This window comes from Bubalus bubalis, chromosome 23, assembly GCF_019923935.1.
Source record: "Bubalus bubalis isolate 160015118507 breed Murrah chromosome 23, NDDB_SH_1, whole genome shotgun sequence".
In the NCBI taxonomy this organism is placed as follows: Eukaryota; Metazoa; Chordata; class Mammalia; order Artiodactyla; family Bovidae; genus Bubalus; species Bubalus bubalis.
This window is the reverse complement of record NC_059179.1, coordinates 50,353,534-50,365,305: the sequence shown is the minus strand read 5'-3', so window position 1 is coordinate 50,365,305 and position 11,772 is coordinate 50,353,534. Positions and strand designations below refer to the sequence as shown.

At 50.0% G+C, this 11,772-nt stretch overlaps 1 long non-coding RNA gene across 1 annotated transcript; it reads right to left on the bottom strand.

Moving 5' to 3' along the window:
* Positions 1–8,672: 8,672 nt before the first annotated feature.
* Positions 8,673–10,386, bottom strand: LOC123331430. Its single transcript, XR_006548069.2, has 2 exons — positions 9,926–10,386; positions 8,673–9,015 (listed from the first exon to the last, which is right to left on the bottom strand). It is a non-coding gene; the product is annotated as an uncharacterized LOC123331430 (long non-coding RNA).
* Positions 10,387–11,772: the final 1,386 nt, after the last annotated feature.

Genomic DNA, 11,772 nt, shown 5'->3' with positions numbered 1-11,772 from the left:
TATTTTCTGATGAGTCAACTTTTGCATCAGGTGGCCAAATTATTAGAGCTTCAGCTGCAACATCAGTCCTTCCAATGACTATGCAGGGTTGATGTCCTTTAGGATGGACTGGTTTGATCTCCTTGCTGTCCAAGGGACTCTCAACGTCTTCTTCAGCACCACAGTTTGGAAGCATCGATCCTTTAGCGCTCAGCTTTCTTTATGGTGCAACTCTCACATCTGTACATGACTACCGGGAAAACCATAGCTTTGACTAGATGGACCTTTGTCAGCAAAATGATGTCTCAGCTTTTTAATAAGCTATCTGGGTTTGTCATAGCTTTTTTCCCAAGGGGCAAGTGTCTTTTAATTTCATGGCTGCAGTCACTGTCCTCAGTGATTTTGGAGCCCAAGAAAATGGAATCTGCTATTGTTTCCACTTTTTCCCCATCTATTTGCCATGATGGGACCAGAGGCCATGATCTTAGTTTTTTGAATGTTGAGTTTTAAGTTAGCTTTTCACTCTCCTCTTTTGCCTTCATCAAGAGGCTCTTTAGCTCCTCTTAGCTTTCTGCCATTAACGTGGTATCATCTACATATCTGAGGATGTTGATATTTCTCCCAGCAATCTTGATTCCAGCTGTGCTTCATCCAGCCCTGTGTTTGGCATGATGTACTCTGCTTAGAAGTTAAATAAGCAGGGTGACAATACACAGCTCTGACGTACTCCTTTCCCACTTTTGAAGCAGTCCCTTGTTCCATGTTTAGTTTAAACTGTTGCTTCTTGACCTGAACACAGGTTTCTTAGGCGGCAGGTGAGGTGGTCTGGTATTTCTACCTCTCTAAGAATTTTCCACTGTCTGTTGTGATCCACACAGTCAAAGGCTTTAGTGTAGTCAATGAAGCAGAAGTAGATGTTTTTCTGCAATTACCTTGCTTTTTCTATGATCCAATGGACGTTGGCAATTTGATTTCTCGTTCCTCTGCCTTTTCTAAACCCATCAAACACTACTTAACTGTAAATAAGGATGAACTCCCGACACACACATCAACCTGGGCAAACCTCAAGAGAATCACACGGACAAAGAGCAGCCACCAAGGCCACAGGCCACATGATTCCCCTAACATAACATTCCTAAAGTTATAGAAATGGAAAGTAGATTAGTGTTTGCCAGGAGTTAAGGAAGAGTGGAGTAGCTCTGAAGTGGATGTGGCTGTAACCAGGTGACATTAGGGGTCCTTGGGATGGCAGACACGCCTCTTGTCTTGACTGTCTCTCTATCAATATCCTGGTTGTGATGAGGTTCTATAGTTTTGCAAACTGTTACCTTTGGAGGGAACTGGATAAAAGAACACAGAATCTCTCTGGATTATTTCTTACAATTATGTGTAAATGGACAATTATCTCAAATTAAAAGCTTAATCTTTAAAATCATGAAACAAGTGGTTCTACCAAATAGAGCTTATCCTTCATAAGAGTCATTTGCTTGCATTTTTAGAAGACAAATTTATATGGAAACACAGAGATCCTAAGTGTAAATTCTGGTGAGTTTTGATGTATGTTCACATCCAGGTAACCCCACCCACTTGAGATACAGACACCTCCATCATCCCAGCAGACTCCTCTGGGCCTGCCCAAGTCAATCTCTGTCTCCATAGCAACCTGCATCTTAATTTCTGTCACTCTACATAATTTTCCCTGTTCTTGGAATTTGTAAAAAATGGACTTAAAAGTGTGTATTCTCTTATGTCTGATTTCTTTTACTACACGTAACTTTTTTTTTTGGTATTAATCTTAGAGGTATCAAAAACACACTATCTTATTGCTGAGTGGTAACCATCATCTGAAAATGCTGCCATTGTTTTCCCATTTTTCCCGTTAATGGACATTTGGGGTGTTTCCAATTTGGGACCTCGTTATGACAAAATCTGCTAAGACAGTTTGGGAAGCCTATTACAGATGAACGTTTCCACATGGTTCAGGTACAGAGTTCAAAGTAAGATTGTGGGTCACATGGTAGATAAACTCCCAAAGTGGGGATGACCGGTAGAATTCTCCTCCATAAAGCATGGATTCTGGTTACTCCACATCTTCATGGTACTTGGTGTGGTCAGCTGGTCAGTTTTGTTTGTTTCTTTCTTTCTTTAATTTTAGCCATCCTGGAGAGGTGTGATACGGTATCTCCCTTGGGTGTTAATCCACACCATCTCTGATAATTAATGATATTCAGCAAATTTTCATGACCTTAACATTTAACTTGCATCAGTCGCTTGAATACCTGACTCTGTGAAATGACTAGTCCGGTTTCTCATTAGACTTACTCTTTTGCTGTTGACGTGTGTGTATAATGGATATCCTCTCTCTGTTCTGGATCCTTTATAAAATATATGTAATTTTTTTTTCTACTTGTTTGTGGATTGTGCTTTCATTTTCCTGATGGTGTCTTTTAAAGAGCAAAAGTTCTAAAATTTGATGGAAACTAACCCACCCGTTGTTTCTGTTCTATTTCACGCTTCCTGTATCCTCTTACATCAACTATGAGGTTGGAGGTAATGTGTTTCTTTCTAAAAAGCCTAATATTTTTGGATTTTATTTTTAGTTCTATGATACATCTTGCATCAAGTTTTATGTAAGATAAGGTAGGGTTCTAATACTAGTTTTGTGGTATTGTGTTTTATACTTTTATCCAGTCATTTCAATACCATTTGTTGAAAATATTGTTGAAAAGTTCTCCCTATTCAAGAGTGTGTCATGCTTCAACTATTCCGGCCTTTTACACTTATATATGTATCTTAGAATTAGCATATCAAGTATATATAAAGTGTATATTTTATATATATATCATATATCCTCACTTTTGATTATTTTGTTTGCATTAAAATTGTACATCATTTTGGGAAGAATTGAATCTTCCTATCCATATATATGGTCTATCCAACTTTAAAGTTTTTTTTAAGATAAATATCTCAAGAAAGTTATACAATTTTAGCCATAAAGAAACTATACATTTTTTGCTGGATTACTCTTGGGAACCTCATCATTTTTGTTTCTATTTTAAATATTACATATTTCTAAATTATATGTTCCACTTGCATGTATTATGAAAATGCAAATAACTTTTATATATTGATTTTTCAAAACTTGCCAAACTCTATTTTTATTCTTTTAGTATTTGCTCTAGAAAGTCTAACATGCATATTTAACTTAACAAAGTTAAAATTTAATAAGTATCTCTACTTCATCCCAGATTTACATGCTATTCTTGTGCAGCGCGTTGTTCCTAATTTAATTTTCGCTCCACCAAGTACCATCCGGGGATGCAGGTCTGCATCCTGCCCGCACCTGCCCAGCCTCTCTGCTCACGCTTTCTGTGGTCGTCCTGGACCTTCCTCCCGGAATCACGCATCTTCTTTCTCCAGAACTTCATCTTGACTCCCTGCAGTGAGTCTGGAGTAAGCTCTCTCGGTTTGTACCCGTTTTCACAAGTCTTGGTTTTCAACGTGTTTTTGTATTCCCTAGATGCTGGGTACTGTGTTCCAAATTTATCCAAAAAGGTGAATTTTGTTATCACCTTTTAAATTTTTTCCATACACTTGCTGATTTCTATATTTGTCAAGCTGTTCTATTGGTTAGTAAAAGAGGTGTGTTAAATTTTCTCAGTGAGTTTACTAATTTTGTCTACTTAAAAATTCTCCCGTTAAATATTTTTTATATTTTGAGGTTATCTTGTTAGGTACATATACATTCCCAGATGGCTTCAGTGGTAAAGAAACTGCCTGCAAAGCAGGAAACTTGGATTTTATTCCTGGGTTGGGAAGATCCCCTGGAGAACGAATGGCTAACCCCCATCCCCCATTATTCTTGCCTGGAGAATTCTGTGGACAGAGGAGCCTGGCGTGCTACAGTCCATGGGGTCCCAAAGAGTCAGACATAACTGAGGGACTAACACTTTATCTTCTTATATCATTACATGCCACTTCTCTTTAATCTCTGATAATGTTTCTTGTCTTAAAGTATATCTTGATATCAGCGTACCAAAACCAGCTTTCTTTTGGCTACTGTTTATACACAGGGCTGTCCCTATTGTTGGTGAGACCCTGGGCAAATATTTTATGTGGGGTAGTGCCTATAAAAATAATTTAAATTAAAAATATATTAGGGAAACATGGTCATCTTGCGGTATCTTGATTTATCCATCAAGATTCAGAATGGACAGAGAGGTAGGTTTATTCTCCAATCAGCATGCATGAAGATGCTTGGTCCTTGGGACACACCATCTCTTTCTGCTCAGGTCCAGGAGTCTTATCTCTGTTACTTATTGCCAAGTGCACCATCCCTGGCCAATTCCTCATCTCTCAAAAGGAGGGAAAGGTGGCAATGCTGCTGTGCCTTGCAGTACGTGGCCCTCGGGACCTGTGTGTCTGGACCAGCCCGGGCCTCTGGATTCTGCCCTCTGCACCATCACTCCAGAAACTGCTCCATCCGTCCTGGTGCCGTGAACACTGGCTTCCATGAGCCGCTCAGAGCTTGTCCCTGGGCTTCCGCGATGGTGACCGCACACACCGGTCTCCTCCCGAGCACACAGGGGACCTGCTGGGGCCTGCCACAAGTCCAGAAACTGGGGACTTGTCACTTCCGTACATTCTGGAAAATGTTTGGCAATCATCTCTGAGTATCGTCTCTCCTCTTTTCTTTTTTCCTTTCTTCACCTCCTGGAACTCTTCCTGGACGCACATTAGCTATTTTGTTTCGCTCTCCCTGGTTCTTCCCAGTTTTACCTCCGCCGGTGACTCCCCCTGTGGTGTTTCTGGGTGATGCTTCCTCTCTCTCATTCATTTATCTCTTCAGCTCTGTCTAATCTGCTTTTCAATCCACAAATTGTGTTTTAAACCTCAAACACTATGTTTTTCCTTCTCTAAAAGGTTTATTAAATCAACTTACAAATTCATCTACTTGCCTTTTATAATCTCTTACTTTTTAGAGGAATTTTAGTACACTGCTTTAAAATATTTTTTAAAACGTACACTGAAATATTTAAATGTCAACCACACCTATTTCATATTCCATGTCCTGTAATTCTAACACTCTCCTTCTTTTGGGGTGGGATGCTTCTATTTTAATCTTTTTTCTGCAGACCTCCGTCCCTCTTTCCTCCTGTATGTCTTGCTTGGCAATGGCCCTTTTAATCTTCTTCTATGTCATGTCTCTGGGCCTTTACTATGTCTTCTTCAAGGGGGTTTGTGTTCCTTACTGCCTGGGGCCACCTCCCATCAGGGACCGCTTTGACTATGTTTTTCCCATGTAGGACAGTTGGTGGTTATAAATTACCCAAAGATGCATTCCCCACCAGTCAGCTGGAGTCCGTTGCTCGGCCAGCAGGTTTCTGACCACCTCCTTTGCAGGAGAGTCCTCCTGGTTCCCAGCCCCGCCCGGCGTCTCGGGCTGTCTGCTCCCCCCGGCGGCAGCACAAGAAGGCAGAAGCGCTTAGCTCCGTGGACTCAAGTGTGCGGCTCAGGTGGTGCCCTCAGTTTCATCGTGTTTCCATTTAGGGTTCCCGTGTTATTTCCAGCTTCTAGCAATCCCTCTACCTTTAATTCATTCCCGAATCAGCCCTGTTGTTTCTTCGTTTTTTGTTTTAAGCTATGATCACGTGCTCGTGCTAGTGCTCAGTCGCTCAGTCGTGCCCGACTCTTTGCGACCCCGTGGACTGTAGCCCGCCAGGCTCCTCTGTCCATGGGCTTCTCCAGGTGAGAGTCCTGGAGTGGACTGCATGCCCTCCCCCAGGGGATCTTCCGCACCAGGGACTGAACCTGCGCCTCTTACGTCTCCTCTTTGGCAGGTGGGTTCTTTACCACTGGAGCCACCTGGGAAGGCCCGTACTTTTGTCTAAATGTTTCGTCCTAGAAACCATGTTGAAAACACAAGTCATTTGACCAGTGTGTGGAAGAGTGCCCATCTGTTATGTTCCTGCTTCCATGAACACCATGCATGCTGTCTAGAGCCAGAGACTCTTTGGGCAGAGGGCAGGGGGTGTCCTCATGGCTGTGGACCCCCCGGAGTGCTCTGGGTCCTCCCCTCCCCCAGGGGGTCTCCGGCACACCCCGGGGCACCTGAAGCTGCTCCACCTGAAGCAGGAGGACAAGGAGGGCCCAGGGGTGGCCTTGGACAGGCCCCGAGGGCCAGGGACCCAGGGGTGCCTTCCAGCGCCAGGTGGAGAAGTGGGACCAGAGCCAGGGCTGCGAGGAAGACTGTGTGGGAGGAGAAACAGGGAAAGGGCGGGGAGGGGCTTTGACAGGCAGAGAGGCAGCTGGCGTCCTGGGGAGCAGGCCACCCGGGCTTAGATCTGCTCCTAGTCTCAGACCCTGGCGCTGGGCTGGCCTGTACCCCCAGTCAGGCTAGTACCCTCGATAGTCAGAGGAGCCCCACACCGAGGCACCACACGACTGCACTGTTACAACCAGAGAAGGCGATGAGACCCCGTGGGGCCCCACACCCCGGCGGCACACGACTGCACTCTCAGAACCAGTGAAGGAGATGTTGCTGCAGGGCTGAGGGTACTTCTGCCTGAAGGCTGGTGGACCCGACTTGCTCCGGAAGCTGGGTCTGAGTCGCGCCGCTGGCGCTCGGCAGGGTCACAGTGCTGGCCCAGGGAGATGCCTGCTCAGCTCTTCCCAGCCCCATCCATGCAGCCAGGCTCCACTTCAGGAGGAATACTGACTTTCACAGATTCAGATGGAGAAAGAGAGAGCGGGAGCGGGGAGGGAGCATGGGAGAAGGGGCGCCGCACTCAGAACCACACAACGGGCTGGACCTGCGGGGCGGGGCACAGCATGCTCAGGGTGGATCTGGGTCCTGCAGGGCAGGACTTTTCGGGGTGGCAGCCCTGTGGGCACCCTCTCTCCTCCCCAAACCAGTCTGTCCCTCTGTAATTCATCTGGGTCTTGCTGATAGGACAAAGAGCCTGGGGTGTCCAGGGACCAGGAAGCCAGGCCCGCTGGAGGGCCCTCGGGTGCCCGGGGCAGCAGGGGGCGGTGTCCCCAGTGGAAACACGGTTCCTGGGCTCCTGCAGCCCTGCTGCTGCCCATGTGAGGTAGGGTCTCCTCTCTGGGCTCCCCAGCCTGGGCTTGCTTCTGGAGCAGATGAGCCTGCACCTGGTGTGGCGGACGGTACTCTCTCCGGAAACAGAGCTTCGGGGCGGGGGTGTTTGCTCCGGCCCTCCCTCAGGGTTGTTTTGTCTTAGCTCATGACCTTTGCCTTTTTCTCTGTGCCAAGTGAGGTGCTGCTTCTGAGGCATCTGAGGCTGCAGAGGGATGGCCACAGCTGGCCGGCCTGGCACCTGGTCCAAGGGCCCCAGGCAGTGGGTGGGCCTTCCAGAGTTCAGGGGCGCAGAGCAGGGTGAGGTCTTGACCCAGTTTTGCTGGCTGGGAGTGCAGGGAGGCTGCTGTCCAATCAGCAAGTCACAGCAGGAAGGCCCCTCGACAGTGCAAACTCCTTGGGCTCTGGCACATTTTGATTTTGGAATGGAATTCAGAAACTTTTGCACACAAATGCAGAAAACATATGTGCCTCCCTAAGTCACAGGTTGAGAGCCAACCCCCAGTGTACTGGTGCCTGGAGGCGGGGCCTCTGGGAGATGAGCGGATGATATGCTTGTGGAAATGGAGCCCTAGGAGTGATCAGTGTCCTTTGCAGAGCCCCAGGGACCTTGCTCTCCTTCTGCCCTTGGCTGAGAGCGCACAGCGAGAAGACGGCCGTCTGCCGGCCGGGAAGCCCTTCCCCACCAGGTGCGGGATCTACCCATGTCTCCATCTTGGCTTCACCAGCCTCCTGAACTTTGGCAAGTAAAGGCTTGTTGTGCAAGCCGCGAACCTCTGACAGTCTGTCGCCCAGCTGACGGACTGTGACGTCTTTTCTCTCCTTGAGCTGCTGTGTTCCAGACAGTGGGGACACAGGCCTGACCAGGGGCTGAGGTCAGGGACATGCTGTGGGACAAACGATGAACTTGGGACATGTGTGCCTTATCCGCCTCCGTCAGCCTCGGTGACATCCTACTCAGTGGGTTCTGCTGGCAAACGTCCCCAGAGGGTCTCCCCCACTTTGCCTCCATCAGATACATCCTAAAGTGATGTGACCTACCTCTGGTTGCCACCGGGGGATACTGAGCCTAGGAAGGTGGGTGGACTTGTCTAGAATCACGTGGCCACTCAGGATACATGGGCTCAGACTGAGCTCAGAGACCTCACACTGTGTGAAATGCTGACTTGATTCAAGCCCCTCTCACCTGTGGACAGGTGATGTCAGGGAGTTGGCCTGAAGTGCCAGGTGGTGGAGGCGAGAGGATCCTTATGAGCTGGGCGTGGGGCCCCTGCCCCCAACACTTACGGACATCCCATGGAGTGGCTGAGGGCAGGGTACCGGCTGCCACTTTGCCGAGCCAGCCCGCCCGCCCTGTCTGGTCTCCTGCTCACTCCAGGAAGCTCGCGGAGCAGGTTGCTGAGCAGCACAATGGCCAGCTGTTCTTCCACCGGTGTCCCCGCAGAAGCTTCACTCCTGGGACACCCGGGTTTCATGGAGGCACCTCTATCTCACTACTTAGCTCCTTAAATAATCAAAACTCCTGCCCTGTCTGATTCTGAACAGAGAAAAAGGTCAAAAGTTGGACACCCCAGAGACTGGTCCCAGAGCAAGTCTATTTCACTCTATTTATTAATAAGTTGGAAGAGTCAGAGAAAAGGTTAAGTGGCAGAATTTGCTGAATTCACATAATTATTTAAGTTAACAGTTCAGGGAAGAAAAAACACAGACCATCTTCTGTGAACTTTTTCTTTTCCTTACCCTAAGAATATTTTATCAAGGTGAGAATTACAGAGAGCATTTAAACGTCTCCTCCTTTTTTCCTGTTGGGGTACAACTCACTGTTGAGGTCAGAGAATTGGGGTTTGAAGGATGATGACCACTGTGTTCAGACTGTCACCTCTCTGGAAGACCAGCTGCTTGGTGAAATCAAAGACTTTGGAGAGCAGCTGTTTCACACCCTGCCAATGGGAAGGGAAGTGGGGTCAAGGCATGTATGAGGTCAAGGCCAGACACGTCATCCTGGCCTGAGCCCTGGTCTGTGAAGGACCCCATGTCCACCCCTCTCAGCGCTCTGAGCCCCGGCACCCGGCTCCCACCACAGCCTGCGTCAGGAGGTGCTTCGCCCACTGGCGGCTGGCCTGGTGAGCCTGTGTGGGGGGCTTGGCACCCGGGCACCAGGGTCGCTGCTCACAGATGGGGAAGGGCATCGTGATGCTCAGCATTCTGGCCAGCTCTGCTGCTGGGAACACCGTGGAGGGTCCTCCGCCCAGGAATCTTGCTCTTTTGGAGCCTCTAGGGAAATAGGCCTGGCTGTGTGCTGGACGCAGGCCCATGCTGTGGACTCAGTGCTCGTTTGACCCTGGCTGGAACTGCCAAACAAAGCCTTGAACCGAAGAGGCCGATTAGCCTGTGGAGGGAAGTGAATGCTTTCCAGACGCTAACTGCTGGGGCCTCTCACCTGCCCTGGCCCGGCCAGTCCAGTGCGGCTTCCCCGACCTACCATCACCTGGTGCTCTGGACAACGCCCCCAAACAGTTAGACTGCGTTAGGAATGCTCTTGATAATCTATATTCTTCCCCAGTTCCCACCAAGCTGCTTCTCCTCCTGAACTACTCTCAATTAGCTGGGCTGCTGTAACACGTCTCCCACTCCCGGTCCCTCTTAGGAGCCTGCGTGAGGCCCGGCCACTGTGTCATTAAGCTGAAGGACGGCCAGGGCGCTCCCCATGGGGACACAGGTGATGGGACTTCCCTCCTTAAGAAAGCTGGGGAGGAGCGCTCAGTGTCGGACAGGTTGGAGCGGGGTTAACACGCTGGCTTCGTCTGAGGTGGGGTCGGCAAGCTTTGACAGAACAAAATGCAATTATACCCAAGCACAAACGTGTGTGTCCAAAGAGGAAGTCTTGGAGTTTTCTGACTGGCGAAAGGCCCACTTAGCACGTGTTACGATGGCTTCCTAGTCGTCCGGCCTGTAGAGAAAACGTGAACGATTTCGAGTCCCCAGACCTTGCAAATCACACCAGGCGATGTGAGTGCCAAGAAGCTGATGCAACGTGTGGCCTGTGAGACGGCACCTCGCCAACTGCCATCGGTCCCTCCTTTCTAAGTGTCCATAAGACATATTCTGATAGGATGAAAGCCCCCGCCCCCAGCGGAGGTTAGCAGACTGCCGCGGACAGGAAAGGGCACAGGAAGGGGCCAAAGGGCGGGGGCAGCAGACCCCCACTGCCCCTGGGAGCCTGTGAGCACCGAACTGGTCCCTCGGTCTCTGGCTGCCATCCCTTCTCGGGTACACCCGGGGCTAAGGAGAAGCAAGGCAGGGCTGGGGTGGGGGCTAGGGCGGGGCCTCGGGGAGGATGCTGGGCCTGAGGGGTCGGGCCCTTGGGGAGGATGCTGGGCGGGGTGGGGGCGGGGTGCGGGCCCTCGGGGAGGATTCTGGGCCCGGCTGGGGCGGGGCCTTGGGCAGGATGCTGGGCCTGAGGGGGGTGGGCCCTCGGGAGGGATGCTGGGTCCGGCTGGGGCGGGGCCTCGGGGAGGATGCTGGGCCCGCCCCCTTGCCCCCGTTGGCTCTCCGGCCGGGCACCTAGGATGAGCAGGGCTCACGTGTTGTTGTGGCTGCCTGTTTGGTGCTGTCATGTTGGCACCACCCCTTGGACTCTAAGCTTTGCAGGGGCCATCTCTCTCCCTCACGGTCATTCTCTAGAGCCCAGGGCCCAGGCTGCCGTGGCCTGGGTCCCAGGAAGTCGCCTCTCTGGCTGGACACCTCCCGGGGCCTGGCTGGCCCCTCGCCTCTCCACTCCCCCTGGCTGAGTGCCCTCAGGCAGGACCCGGCTGCGTGATTGTCGGTTGGACGGAGCAGGGTCACATCTCTGACCTGTCTTTGCACCCGCTGGGGGCTCAGCAGTGACCTGGGCTGGACTTCACTCCAGCATGAGGAATCCTCTGGTCTAGTCCCTGGACGCTGGGAGCTTCTTACTAGGTATGGTGGAGGGAGGGGAGGATAGTGCTTAGCTCCTGCTGTCCAGGCCCCACTGAGCTGACTGGGGATCAGTGTGGACTTCAGAATGGCTGCGGAGGGTAGCAGCTGAGGGTACGGGGGAGTGGCGGGGGGCGGGGTCTGCCTTGTCCTGGGCATCCTGGGAGGAAAACCTCAAATATCCACTGGGGAGGTGACTGATTTCAAGGGCTCCACGTGCCCCACACAGCATCTATGCACCCCAGTCTTTGGGTAGGAAGTTAGGTGGGTAGCTGGGCAGTTCTTTATAACTACAAAATGGACAGGCCGCTGAGTGGGGTGCATTGCTGACCCACCCCTGTTGGGCAGACTCCCCTCCCCTCCTGCTTGTCCTCCACCAGCTGTCTGCTCTGCTGTGGATAACGGGGTTCCTCTAGGGATTTCCAACAATGTGGGGAACCCTTCATGCTGCAATGCTGAGTGAAAAATAAGGTTTGAACTATTTGTTATAAAATGCAATTTGACATAAAGTGTAATAAGATGCACTGTGTATAATAGACATAATTACGATAGAGATGAGTAGAAAAAAATACACTGCGGAGGGAGGTCAACAAAAGGTTCATTTTCCTTTTTCCCCATGTGGGTTTGATTCATGATGCTTTTCCGTATTTTCCAGATAGTCTGCAGTACCACATTTATAATAAAAAGCAGTGATAAAACCCTTTAACAAGCAAGCAGACTCATGCCCGTCCAGGTGGCTC